Source organism: Lynx rufus, unplaced genomic scaffold, assembly GCF_022079265.1.
Source record: "Lynx rufus isolate CCGP_SWC_20201006 ecotype Redwood Valley unplaced genomic scaffold, mLynRuf1.p SCAF_8, whole genome shotgun sequence".
In the NCBI taxonomy this organism is placed as follows: Eukaryota; Metazoa; Chordata; class Mammalia; order Carnivora; family Felidae; genus Lynx; species Lynx rufus.
In genome coordinates, this window is record NW_025814896.1 from 105,302,193 (window position 1) to 105,316,488 (window position 14,296).

Consider the following 14,296-nt stretch of genomic DNA (forward strand, 5'->3'; position numbering starts at 1 on the left):
TCACCTACTTCGTGACGGGCTACAGAGCTCAGAGTGAGGAAAGTCCACCATCCATCCATGTAGCCATCCATGCATCCATCCATCTATCTCCATCCATCCATTTCTACATCTGTTTTCCACTCATTGACTCAGTACCTTCCTCACCTGGACACCCAGTGCAGAGATGGTGACCAGGCTATGCCCCCTGTGTGGCTGGGTGGCAGTGAGGGGTTCAGAAGGAGCCCTGAGTTCAGGGACAGGAGACCTTAGTCGTGACCTGGGCCTGAACTTGGGACAAGTCCCATTCTCTCTCTTGTCTCTTTCTTTCTGTCTCTCTGGGTCTTGACGTAGAAGACAAGGAGGGAACACTTTCCAACTCATTTTAAAGACTGGTATTACCAGGATTTTTTAAAAATCAATCATAGGATAAGAAAAAAAATTACAGGACATTCTCAACTATGAAACAAAGATGTAAGAAATATCAGTAAACTCCTTTCAACAATGTTATATTAGATGTACATGATATATGCAATATATCATGACAGAGAGGGGTTTACCCCCCAGAAGTGCAAGGTTTAACACTTAAAAATATAGGCTTTTCAGTTTCCAATAACATGGAGTATCTGGGTATCTGGATTATTCCTTCCACCTAAAACAACTAAAAATCTAGAATAAAAGAATTTGTTAGAAGCATCATTGAACTGCCCAAATGGTAAAGCATTCTTGGACCAGGAACTGAGTGGATGTGGAAATTCAAGATGTAAGCAGAGCCCTGAAAGGATTTTTTTGAAACAGGTGAGATTGGCTGTGCTTCGGTTTCACATCCTGCCAAAGCCCAAGGAATAAGAGATAAAGCCCAGGATCCACCCAGGTGAGGAGTCTATCAAGAAATCCTTCCTCCCTAAAACTGGACCACCAGTTACACCCTTGGAGATAATGAAGGTGAAATAGAAGAAAACCCAGCCGTTCCCACATTCTCCCAGGAGACTGCAAGAAAAGTTGACTACCTCAAGCCCTCGATAAAACAGTAGGAAAATTCACCCCTAAAATTAGGAATCATGAGCTAAACCCCATGTGAATTTGCAGCCCAAATTCACACAGAAAATATGATTGGGAATTTAATTTGTAGTGATCCTTGTACAGTTAAGGAAAATGAACAGATTTCAGTCAACAATGACTAAGTATTCAAAGAAACAAGGCACCGTAATTGATATTTAGCAGAAACAACAGGTTGCATCAACAGACCCAGAGGGCTTCAGATAATGGAATTACCAGACACAACTATAAAATGACTCTATTTAATATGTTTATAGAAATAAAAAGCAGGGGCACCTGGTGGCTCAGTCGGTTAAGCCTCCGACTTTGGCTCAGGTCAGTATCTCACGGCTTGTGAGTTTGAGCCCCATGTTGGGCTCTGTGCTGATAGTTCAGAGCCTGGAGCCTGCTTTCAATTCTGTGTCTCCTTTTCTCTGCTCCTTCCACACTCATCTTCTGTTTCTGTCTCTCAAAAATAAATAAACATTAAAAAAAATTTTCTTTAAGAAATAAAAGGCATACTTGAAAAGGCATATAGAAAATACACTATACTGAATGCCTAAGCATATGTGAAAAAAGTAAAACTTCTGGAAAAAAAATACATATATATATCACATTTAAAACTCAAGGAATGGGGCGCCTGGGTGGCGCAGTCGGTTAAGCGTCCGACTTCAGCCAGGTCACGATCTCGCGGTCCGTGAGTTCGAGCCCCGCATCAGGCTCTGGGCTGATGGCTCAGAGCCTGGAGCCTGTTTCCGATTCTGTGTCTCCCTCTCTCTCTGCCCCTCCCCCGTTCATGCTCTGTCTCTCTCTGTCCCAAAAATAAATAAACGTTGAAAAAAAAAATTTAAAAAAAAAAAATAAAATAAAACTCAAGGAATGGGTTTAACAGTAAATCAGACCCAGCTGACAAAAGAATCAGTGACTTGGAATTCTAAATCTAAAGAAATTATTCAAATTGTAACTCAGAGAAACGAAAAAATAGAAACTACGATACAGGTAAATAAACAGAAAATAGAGTGAGAAAATAAACCTTAAATCTCAATGGGGTCCCTAAAGAAAAAAAATGGAAACAGCCGGGAAGTTCTAGACTTGACCAACACTATTTTAGTCATAGTTCTTCTGGTGGAAGAGGATTGGCTCACACGACCATGGGGACTGGCAAGTCTGAAATATGCAGGGCAGGGTGGCAGGCTGGAAACTCAGGCAAGAATTGAAGTCCAGAGTTTGCAATCTTGAGTCCAAGATTCATAGGGCAGGCCAGCAGGGCAGAACCTGGGGCAAAATTTCTGTGGTAGTCTTGAGGTAGATTCCTTCTTCTTCCAGGAAACCTAAGTTTTGGCTCCTAACGCCTTCAACTGACTGAATAGGCCCACCCACATTCTGGTGGGTAACCTGCTTTACTTAAAGTCTCCTGATTGTAAATAGCAAGCACATCACAAGATACCTTCACAGAGACATTTAGATTCGCATTAGGCCCCATAGCTTAGCCGAGTTGACACAGAAGATTAACCATTACAGAAACACATACACTGATTTAAGAAATTCAAACAAGTCCCAAGCAGGCTAAATGAAGGAAACTGTCACCTAAGACATATGATAGTGAAACTGCAGAACACCAAAGACAAAGATCACCGAGCCAGACAGACAGGAAAGAGCGACAGACTGACAAATGACATCTCATCGGTAACGATGATGCTAAAAGACAGTGGAATATCTTCAATGTGTTCAAAATAACTGCCCACCTGGAATTTTAGACTGGGCAACATAAAAATGTTTTCAGACAAACACAACTTTGCCATCAACAGACACTTGAGAAAATCCTGAGAGATTTACTTCACCTCCCCCAGCTACAAAGTCCGCGGTACGAAAGCATGAAGAACACAGACAGCAGTAAATATTCAGCCCGGTTCCCTGTTCCGGGCACTGCCTCTGTGAAACTTCCCTGGTGCGTGCAGTGTCCTTCTGCTACCAAGCCTCTTTCCCCACACTCTCATGGGCCCCAGGGGTACCAATTGCTCTGAAGACCACCCTTCCTGCAGGATGTGGCCTTTCACATACTAAGCCATCAGCAGCTTATGGATTAGCTGCCCTGGGAAAGGTGTCAGGGCTGGTCCAGTCAGCTGTGTGGGCCAGGATGAAGTGACTGGCCACCCAGTAATCAGAAGTCCGGACTAGAAGGGCTGCCCAAGGTGGAGGGGGTGGTAGGGATTGAGGGAGGCTTCTTATCTAAATCTCCTCCTCCCCTCCACCCTGCCCCAAGATAGAGAAGATACCTCTAAGGCCCTGTGACGTTTAGGGCACAGGGCCCATGCTTCAGTTCCAGAGCTTTCTGTTTCATCCCAAGCACATCAGTTTACCTTGCTGATCCTCCGTTTCCACGCTGTAAATGAACAGAAAAACAATCCTCTGATGGAATTGCTACAATGATTAAATATCAATATTTACTAGCCTCTTGATAAATATGCACATCTTTTCTTCTTACCCCATAGAAGTTTTCATGTATTTTTTTCCCCTTCTATATAAGGGTGACTCATACCAGTAAGTCACCAGAGAAAGGACAGATGTTTCAAAAGGAGTTTCCAGGTATTGGAATGAATTGGAAATAAATCAATCTGTTATGGTTCCCAGTTTCCCTGGAAACCCCAAAGCCTATGTGGGGACCAGTTGGCTAATGGGGAGCAATCTGTACCAGTGAGGCCATATTGGGTAACCCATAGTCCACATGCCCCACCCTTCTGCCACCACTCACTTCGTGGCCAGGTTGACTGATCTCGCTCGCTCTCCCTCTCCCTCTCCTCTCTCTCTCTTCCTCTCGAGAGACATGATACATGGCCCCAGACACGAGACATGGCCCAGAGCAAGTGCAGAAGTTCCTGTGGCCTGGCTTGTCTCATTCCCTCACACAGCCTATCCAAGAGGCTTCTTCTCTGGTGCCTTTACTGCAAGGAATAGGAAAAGTGAGGCCCAGAGACATTGGGTAAGGTGCCCGTACCCTTCCCTATCGTGTTCTGCTCCAGACTTTCCAAAGCAATGGCCAGTCTACGATTTAGAAGATGAATGGCTTCTCTTTTCCTCCCCACGTGGAGGTTTCATTGGAGACACCGTTTGCTTGTGGTTACAAGTACTGTGCTTCCCCGTTGACCACCAGGGGGCGACTGCGCTGCAACCGGGCCTCCTCACCGATTTCCCCGCCCTCCACAGGCTCCGGAGGAAACTATGCGGGAGGGAAGCTACTAGTCATTTCTTTAACAGCCCAAAGACATTTTCGTATTTCTGCCTCATTCTGCACATGGTTTCCCCCCAGAAAACCCAATTGATCAAGTAACAGTTCCACAAAAGTCTACCAAGCTGGGTGCTGGGAGAGAAGATACGCTTATCAGTCCCTATTTGATTAACTAGGACACACATAAGCACTCATCAGACTGCGTAACTGTTACCTCACTGAGCAGATTTCATTCCAGCCCATGGCAGGTAAGTTAACGTTTGGATTCCCCACTTAGGCTTACCCACTAGGCTTTTGAAAATCCTGAAGACAGCTTGAAAACCTCAATGACACCCTACAGGGTCTAAAAAGCCAGACAGGAGACAGTAGTTTGTCGCAGAAACATCTGGGCTGTCAGAGACCCTACGGGAAAGAGTCGTGTGTAGAGCACGCGTCAAACAGCTGAGGGTGTGATCCCGACAGAACCAAACTTTGAAACAACCACACCGTCCCGTAAAACACTTGTGGGGAAAGAGATATTTTTTTGCAATCTCTCAGCACTCTCCGGTCTCTAACCTTTGCTCGGTGCCCTGGAGCCTCAGCAACAGCCAAGGTCACGGGCGGTCTGTTCATGAGCTTCTAATCATTATGTGTCTACTCGGGGTGGTTTTCTGCCTCCTCCTCCACGCCAGGCAGTGACACTCCACTCATCCTCGTCCCTGCCCCTGCCAAGTTCCAAATTCCTGGGTCTACGCTAAGGGAGGCATCATTCTACCTTTATTAGATACCTTCTCGTACACTATGTGTGGGCTGCAATGTGAGACCACGGGGATAAACCACTGTCTCTGCCTTTGGGAAATTGAAGTCCGGGGACCCAGAAGGCAAAATGTCCATGGGAGTGATTCGGACCATGACAGAAGTTACCACGAGGCACATGCCAGGGTGGGGGACAAAGCTCATTGGGAAAGACTGCCAGAGGACCTGAACGTCCCACAGAACTGTGAGTAAAACACGAGGAAGCAGGCTCAAAGTGAGGAACTGAGGGGCCCGCCTCAGTATAAGTATTTGTGATGTCCGTTTTAGAGTGGCTGGGAGCCTTTTTTCCCTTGTCCGTCCTGCCTTCCCCTGACACATTCCAGAGGGGAGCTGTGCTGCAGTCAGTAAGGCTTTGAGAGCTAGTTGTGAGGCTCTCCTCGAGCCAGGTTCTGTCATCCTGGACATGGTTCCGTGTTCTTTTCATTGGTCCATTAACCTTCTCCATCCCAGACAAGCTTCCAAGGCCATGGACACTGTTGCCGGCCCAAAGCCGGTGCTAAGCCCCCTCTCCCTGCCCCCCTCACCCACTCACATGAACCCTAGCCCTTCAGGTTAGGGGAATACCAGAGGCAAGCCATCTGTGGTTTCACAGGAGCCAGCTCTAATCACATGGACTTTGTCTGAACTAGCTTGTTATAAAGAGAATGTGCAGAATCTAGCTGCCTGCAAAGTGAGGTCTGCAGGGTTCAGAGATTAGAGAAGAGGGCGGGGTATAGGAGGGTCAGTCTGCACAGGGAATGGTGCCTATAGGCCAGAACCAGAGACAATGTGGCCCAGACTAAACCTTTCCCTAAGCAGGGCCAAGATGAGGGATCTGTAAGAAACACTCTATCCATGTACCCACCACACCCCTCTTGAAGGGGAAGATACAGGTTTAATTAGACCCTGGCCAGAGCTGAGAGGTCCCAGAGAAGGGACAATGTAACAAGAGTCCAACCCACAAACTTCCCTCCGACATCTGTCCCGACTGCTGAGGGCCATCAGTCTTAGAACAGGGCTCCCTAACAACTGCTGTGTACTTTTTTGTTTTGTCTATTCCTCCACTAGGAAACCCCAGCTTCCCTCTAACTCATATATCTTTGCTTTCACACCTCGATCTGGACGCAGGGCTCCCTCTGTTCAGGTCTCTTAGCTGGCTTTGAACATTACCGAACCTTCCTTTAAATGCAGTATCTAAGTCTACCCCATCCCTTTGCCTGAGATGGCCCCTCCATTCGCTTGGCAACAAACGGCTGTCAGGAACTTCGCTCTCACTGAGGTCCCTGGGCACCATGGGAACGAAAGGCACCAGTCTTCCGCTTCCCCGCATCCTCCCCCTGCTCCTGGCAGTAGCCTCCCAATCTCGCCTGCGGAGCCCTCCTCCACGCTCCATTGGTGAAGCCCTGGTGGCCATACTACCTCTAAACCCAGATGAAGCTAATTGCGGCAACGCCTTTGCCTGTCAGTGATTGGTTGGGGGGCGGGCACCTGACCCGATTACAGCCAATGAGGCCCAGGGAGACATATGCTGGGCATGCTGGGAAAAGGCGCTGCTGCCTTACTCTCAGACACTGGGTCGTGTGAGTCCTAAAGTTGTTGCTGCAGCTTCGTACCTGCAGGGAGCCGCGGGAATGAAGCCGGTGCAGAAGATGGCCTGACTGAGGCATGGAGAGAGAGAAAGCAAGGTCCGGGAAGGCAAGCGGGGGAGGGGAAGCTCTTGAGCTCAAAATCAAACTGCACCTTAAGCAAGCCCCCTTCCCACTCTCTAGACTCTTCACTTAAGAGCCACTGGTTAATAGGATTCCCCTCTCCACCCCCACCACCATAAGCCAGTTAGACCTGGGTTGACTGGCACTTTTCCTGAAAAATTCTCAACTGCTGTGGCCCCGCATGTCAGGCTCAGCTGTGGGGTGGTGAACATGCGCTCCAGACTCCAGCGGGTCCTGAAGGAGGCGGGGGGAAAGGGGTGGGGTTAGGGGCCAGAGTGCCCAGTGCTGTCTCTTCGGCCAGATTGTGGGCGTCTTGCAAGTGGGAGCCATGGTGGTCCCTCCTGGGACCAGGACTGGCACTGTGGCTGGCACATTGGGGAAGGGAGTGGTCAGTAATGCTGCTGAACCGAAGGTTATAGGGAAGGAGGCCATGGCAGACAGCCCAGGGTGGGGCCAGGTGTCAGGGCCCTGAGCCTGATGGGTCATGGGACCCGCTTTTCCGCAGCACCAGGGTCAGGGTCTTTTTTGAAACATCTCTTGAAACATCTCCTCTGGCCTGCACTGTAGAGCACAGTCTGAGCACTCACCCCCAGCTCAGCCCCTCTTTTTTCTACTTTCCTGAGCAATTCTGGTTGTGTCCTGACCCAGGAGCACAGCACATGAAGCCAGGCAATGGTTTTTCCCAGTTTTGAAAAATTACCAAATACAGTAAAACATCCAGAAACTAAAAATAAAGCCCCAAAGAGCAGGCCATCAGTCAGTCCCCCACAGCCAACTGCCAGCCCAACCAGTATTGTGAAATCCTCAAGTTCCCTGCTTTGTTGACGAACTTCCCCAGCCCTGAGTGGAACTTTGTCCTGGGCAGAACGAATGGAGCCCAAAGGGAGGTGGCCCTGGTCTCTGACTTGTGTCCCCCCCCCCCCACCCCAGGCCATATCCCCTGTGTCTGTGGGACAGACATCGAGACTCTCCAGCCCCCATCCATCCCAGTCCATTACTTCACTATTCATTCATTCATTCATTCATTCATTGGGAAAAAAAAAAACAACAACAACCTTTGTACGCCCAGCACTCTGGGGGGAGTCTGAGGATAAAATCACAGAATATTTGCAGACCTCTCCCTGGTGGAGCCTATAATTTCTTGAAGACAAGACATTGATAAAGTCTTCACTGAAAAGATAAATCACTCAAAAGGGTGTAAATTTACAGCCAGTGCCACAGCCACAAAGGTGAGGTCTGAGAACCTTTGGACAGGCCACGTGACCTCAGGAGGCTTCCTGAGGGAAGTGGCATTTGAGCTAAACCTGAAGCATGAGTGGGAGGGAGCCAGGTAAAGGGTTGTGGCACAGGAGGGAGACAGCACTGCCCAGAACTGGGCTCGAGAGACGGGACTTGGAGCCCGGAATCCTGAGCGCAGATGGAAGTGAAATGGGGAGGTCCTCTGAAGGCTTGGGCCTCAGCCTGAGGGCAGCAGGAAGGCACTGATGAGTGTATTATTGTCAAATCATTGTTCTGAAAACGCCCCTCTGGCTGAAACATGGACTCCAAATTGGAGGGGCCAGAGAAGATGCAGGGAAACCAGAGAGGATGCTGTTGGGGTCAACTACGACAGCATAGCAGTCATTGATTATTATTACATCTCAGAGTGATGCTCGTTCATGGTCTCTCATGCACTTGCAATTAGACAGTGGCTGGGGTAGGAGTCATCTGATAATTGAAACTTATGGCAGATAGGGACACTATATGGAGCTCCTGGAAAGCACTGATAAGAGAATCATCACAGTTCGGGTTCTAGGACTGTAGAGCATGTCTATACCCTCTTCTCAAATATCTACTCTGACTTTGAAAAACAGCTCTGGCTTGCTGTTGGGTTTTATGTCCCACCATGGGATATTAGGTGGCCATGCAGTCTGAGCTGCCCAAAAACTCTGGGTGTTGTTGGATCCCTCAGTTATAAGGTTGGGCATGTGCAGCATCAGTCTGGCATCAAATGGAAATGGTAGCTAAGAGTCCGAGCTCAGGCAGGTGTGGAAGATACAACTAAGTTGAATGCGCAGGTGACTCAGATTATTTTCACACCAATTCCAGTCGCATTGCCTCCTCTCTCTCTCTCAACCCACAGGCAAGGCTTCCTGGGATGATCTTTAGGATATGTTTACAGAAAATGAAAAAATTCTGGGGCACCTGGGTGGCTCAGTTGGTTGAGCGTCCAACTTTGGCTTAGGTCTGTGGGTTCGAGCCCCGTGTCAGGCTCTGTGCTGACAGCTCAGAGCCTGGAGTTGCTTCAAATTCTGTGTCTCCCTCTCTCTCTGCCCCTCCCCTGCTCGTGCTCTGTCTCTCTTTCTCTCAAAAATAAACACTAAAAAAATAAAAATAACAAAAATATTCAAGCATGCTCTACAGATGGGTTTGCATGAAATGATGCTGATAATTCCCCAAAGTTACAAGGCAGCATGGCCATCTCATTCAGGGGTGACCTTGACCTCATTCAGGGATGAAGGTCAATGGTAAAGAAAAATCTCCCCTGTGGCTAGAACTTTGGGCAATGTGTTTGATTTTCTGGAGTGAGAGATGGCCAGAAGTATGAATCTACTGGTTATTGGTTCATGATCTGTTGTTAATGGTTTGGCTTTATGGTCAAGCACTTGGAAGGAACAGGAATGAAAGATTGGTGTAATAGGGTTCTCCAAAGAATAGAACCTAGATAGATAGATAGATAGATAGATAGATAGATAGATATTTTAAGGAATTGGCTTATGTGATTGTGGAGGCTTTGTGTGTCCAAAATCTAATGGGATAGGCCAGCAGTTTGGAGATTCTGGAAAGAGCTGCAGTTTGAATTGAAAAGCCATCTGCTGGAAAAATTCTTTCTTGCTTGGCGTAGGGTGGGTAGGTGTCAGTCTTTGTTCTGTTAAGGCCTTCAATGGATTGGACATGGCACATGCACATTATGAAAGCAATATGCTTTACCCAAATTCCACTGATATAAATGCTAATTTTATGAAACCAATATTTCACTGTATGTTAACTAAAATTTAAGTTAAAAAAATATATCTTGCTGAAAAAAAATGTTAATTTTGGAGCGCTTGGGTGGCTCAGTTGGTTAAGCATCCAGCTCTTGATTTCAGCTCAGGTCATGAAATGAGAGGTCATGATCTCACAGTTCATCAGATTGAGCCCCGTGTAGGGCTCCAAGCACAAAGCCTGCTTGGGATTCTCTGTCTCTCTGTCTCTGTCTCTGTCTCTCCCTCTGCCCTCTCCCCACTCATGCCCTCTCTCTCTCAAAATAAATAAACGTTTTTAAAAATGTTAATTTCATCCAAAGAACACTCTCACAGAAACATACAGAATAATGTTTGACCAAATTTCTGGGCACCGTGGCCAAGCCAAATTGACACATAAAATTACTGTCACAATTGAAGACAGGTAAGTCTGGAGAAGAGTTATGGGGATGGACCTCTCTGAAAGGACATAGACTATGAAGATATTAGTGTACATGTGAATGCCCACCAAAAGGCATCCATTGCACAGGAGCACAACAATAGGTGGGAAACATGGATACTTACTAACGTACTCTTGTTAGTTAGCCTCTCTCCCCACCCTAGTGCTTGCTCAATGGGCCCATGAACAGGCTGGCAGGAATAGGGTCCATGCATGGTCTCAGCAATGTGCACTTACCCTTACCAAGACTGACCTAACACTATTGCTAAGTGCCCAGTCTGCCAACAGCAGAGACCAGTGTTAATCCTTGATATGGCACCACTCCTTGTGGGCACCAGCTAGCTACCTAGTGGCAAGTAGATTACCTTGGACCTTCTGCATCACAGAAGGCACAGAGATTTGCCCTCACAAGACACGTATTAGTAGTAAAGTTTAATGAAAAATACAGCAATAGTAAAGGTTAATGAAAAACTACAGAAACCAAAAAAGGCAGGACCATGAGGGCTCAAACATTTTGGGAATGAGAGTTTAAGTCACTCCTCTAGGTGTGAACCCCGAGCAGTTAAGGTTCTCACTGAGGGCAGGGGAAATACAGAGGGTGCAGTGAAAGAAGAAAGCTATCAGTATCGGTTACAGCCTTGTGACAAATTACAGAAAGGAGAACTGTAGTAGTTTGGCTGCTTTTTTGTTTGTTTTCATTGATTTTTTAATCATTTTAATTTTTTTTCATCATAAGTATAGTTTTTAATCTTCATCCTGTATTCCTCCCATCCCCTCATCCACCTCCCCTTTGGTAACCATAAGTTTGTTCTTTATAATTAAGAATCTGTTTGTTGGTTTGTTGCTCTCTTTTGTTTTTCTTTTATTCATTTGTTTGTTTTATTTAATCCTATATATGAATGAGATCGTATGATATTTGTCTTTCTCTGACTGATTGCTGACTAACTCTATCCATGTTGTTGCAAATAGCAAGATTTCATTTTTTCTTATGGCTGAATAATATTTCATCATGTATATACCACATCTTCTTTATCTTTTCATCTGTCAATGGACACTTGGGCTGTTTCCATAGTTTGGCTATTGTAAATAATGTGGTAAACATGGGGATGCATATATCCCTTTGAATTGGTGTTTCTGTATTTTTTGGATAAATACTCAATAGTGTGATTACTGGATCATAGGGTAGTTCTATTTTTAATTTTTGGGGGGGAACCTCCATACTGTTTTCCATAACGGCTGCACCAGTTTGCATTCCCACCAACAATGCATGAAGATTCTTTTTTCTCCATATACTCACCAACACTTATTATTTCTTGTGTTTTTGATTTTAACCGTTCTGAAAGGTGTGAGGTGATATAGGTCATTGTGGTTTTGGTTTGCATTTCCCTCATGATGAGTGATGTTAAACATCTTTTGATGTGTCCACTGGCCATCTGTATGTCTTCTGTGGAGAAATGTCTGTTCATGTCTTCTGCCCGTTTTTTAATTGGATTATTTGTTTTTTGGGTACTGAGTTATATCAGTTCTTTGTATATTTTGGATATTAACTCTTTATCAGATATATCATTTGTAAATGTCTTCTCTCATTCACTATGTTGCCTTTTAGTTTTGTTGATTGTTTCCTTTGTTGTGCAGAAACTTTTTATTTTGATGTAGTCCCCGTAGTTTATATTTGCCTTTGTTTCCTTTGCCTCAGGAGACATATGTAAAAAAAATGTTGCAGAGCATCTGGGTGGCTCAGTCAGTTAAGCATCCAACTTTGGCTCAGGTCACGATCTCACAGTTCATGAGTTCGAGCGCGTGTGTCGGTCTCTGTGCTGACATCTCAGAGCCTGGAGCCTGCTTCACATTCTGTGTCTCCCTCTCTCTGCTTCTCCCCAACTCACACTCTGTCTCTCTTCCTCTCAAAAATAAACATAAAAAAAATTTGTTTTTAAGTGTTGCTATGGCTCATGTCAAGAGACATTACCGCCTATCCTCTCTTCTAGGATTTTTATGGCTTCAGGTCTCACATTTAGGTCTTTAATCCATTTTGAGTTTACTTTTGTGGATGGTAAAAGAGTGGTCGGTTTCATTCTTTTGCATGTGGCTGACCAGTTTTCTCAACACCAGTTATTGAAGAGACTGTTTTTCCCCATTGTATATTCATCCCTCCTTTGTCAAAGATTAATTGGCCATAAAATTGTGGGTTTATTTCTGGGTTTTCTGTTCTATTCCCATTGATCCATGGATCTGTTTTTGTGCCAGTACCATACTGTTTTGATTACTACAGCTTTGTTATATAACTTCAAATCTGGAATTATGACACCTCTAGTTTTGTTTTTCTTTTTCAAAATTGCTTTGGCTATTCAAGATCTTTCGTGGTTCCATACAAATTTTAGGATTGTTTGTTATAATTCTGTGAAAAGTTTTGCTTATTTTCTATTTGATATGTTTGGATATGCTAACCATTTGTTTCTCCTTCCCAATTTTCCTTTATCCACAAGTTGTGAGAAACTTAGGCAACAGAATATTCTAACAGGGGACTTTTACTAAATTGAGCAATGATTAACATAGTGAGTGATGGGTACCTTGACCCCTGGGGAAAGGGTGAGAACTTCTTCACTCCTAAGAAGAGTAACCTCATATTAGATAGAAATCGAGAGTTATTTTGTTGATGTACAGAAATCAAATATGTGTCAGGGGGTACATCTGGAAGCAGAGTAGTCAAAGGGCTGGACTGTGCCAGTTACCTATTTATTGCTTGTCAGCTCTAGATTCACCTTTTTTTTTTTTTTTTTTTTGCCTATTCTGTACAAATGGATCCAGGCACTTTAAATATTTTCTCCTTGCCAGCTGACACTAAAGCATTGTCTACAGAGGGCACTGGAGAGACATTCTAGGAAGAAAGGATTCTGCTTCCTGTTTTCAGCATTCTCACTAGACCAGCTCCTGCAGACTTCTTCAGCAGCAGGATCCTACAGCATTCCCCACTTCCCCAGTGCCCAGCTCCTGCAGTACCTGGTCCCAGAAGCTCTGGTGGCCAGCAACCTCCCTTGGCACTCCCTTCGTCAGTTGGCTTTGTAACAGAGAGCTTCCAGTAAAATGTTGCCAGTACCCTAAAGCTTGGATTTCAAGTGAGCTCCAGATTTCTAGTAGGTTTCACCAGCACAGCTCTAAACATCTCTGCCATCTCCAACAAGGGGAGTGGGGGGAATCCCAGCCTTGGCAGGTTTCTTCCTAGGGTGCTTCCTCGAGTCTTAAGGGTTTGACTTCTTATATCCGTTATTACTTTTATATTCTTTAGAGTCATACTGGGCAATCCCTCACGACTCCAATCCCCTGTTCTAGTTAATACTTCCTATACTAAACTTAAGTCTGATCAAATTCCCGTGTGATTTCTTTCCTGATTGGACCTAGACTGATATGCTGTTGAGAGAGAGAGAGCCAAAAAGAGGCTGTACCACCTTTTATTGCCTAGCTGTTATAGGCTGAATTGTGTCCCCCCAAAATTCATAGGTTGACGTCCCAACCCCTAGTACTTCAGAATGTGACTGTATTTGAAGATAAGTCTTTTAAAGAGGTGGTTAAGTTAAAATGAGGCTGTTAGGGTGGGCCCTAATCCAGTGTGACTGGTGTCCTCATAAAAAGAGGAAATTTAGTCACACAGACACTAGGGGTGCATACACAGAGGGACGACCGTGTGAAGAGCCAGCAAGAAGGTGGTCATCTGCAGGCCAATGAGAGAGGCCTCAGAAGAACCCAACCTGCCAACACCTTAATCTCCGATTTCCAGCCTTCAAAACTGAGAAAACGAACGCGTGTTCTTTAAACCACCTACTGTTATGGCAGCCTAAGCAGAGTAATACACTGACCTTGGCAGTCAGGCAGGATCATCCACTGCACTGTATTTAGTAGAAGTGAGTCACTAAGTTCAGCTCACAGAAAATTAGATGGATGAAAATTAGATACCACTTATGGATGGAAGGAGTGTTAAACAATTTGTGAACATGTTTTAAAATCTGTCAGAAAGGCACAGTAGGAACGCAGCCAGGTAGGATATAATAGTGGCTTGACCTGGGATAAGAAGTCTAACAACTCAGATTTGGGAAGGTAATGTTGCTGGGACATGAAGATGAATTGGAAATGAAAG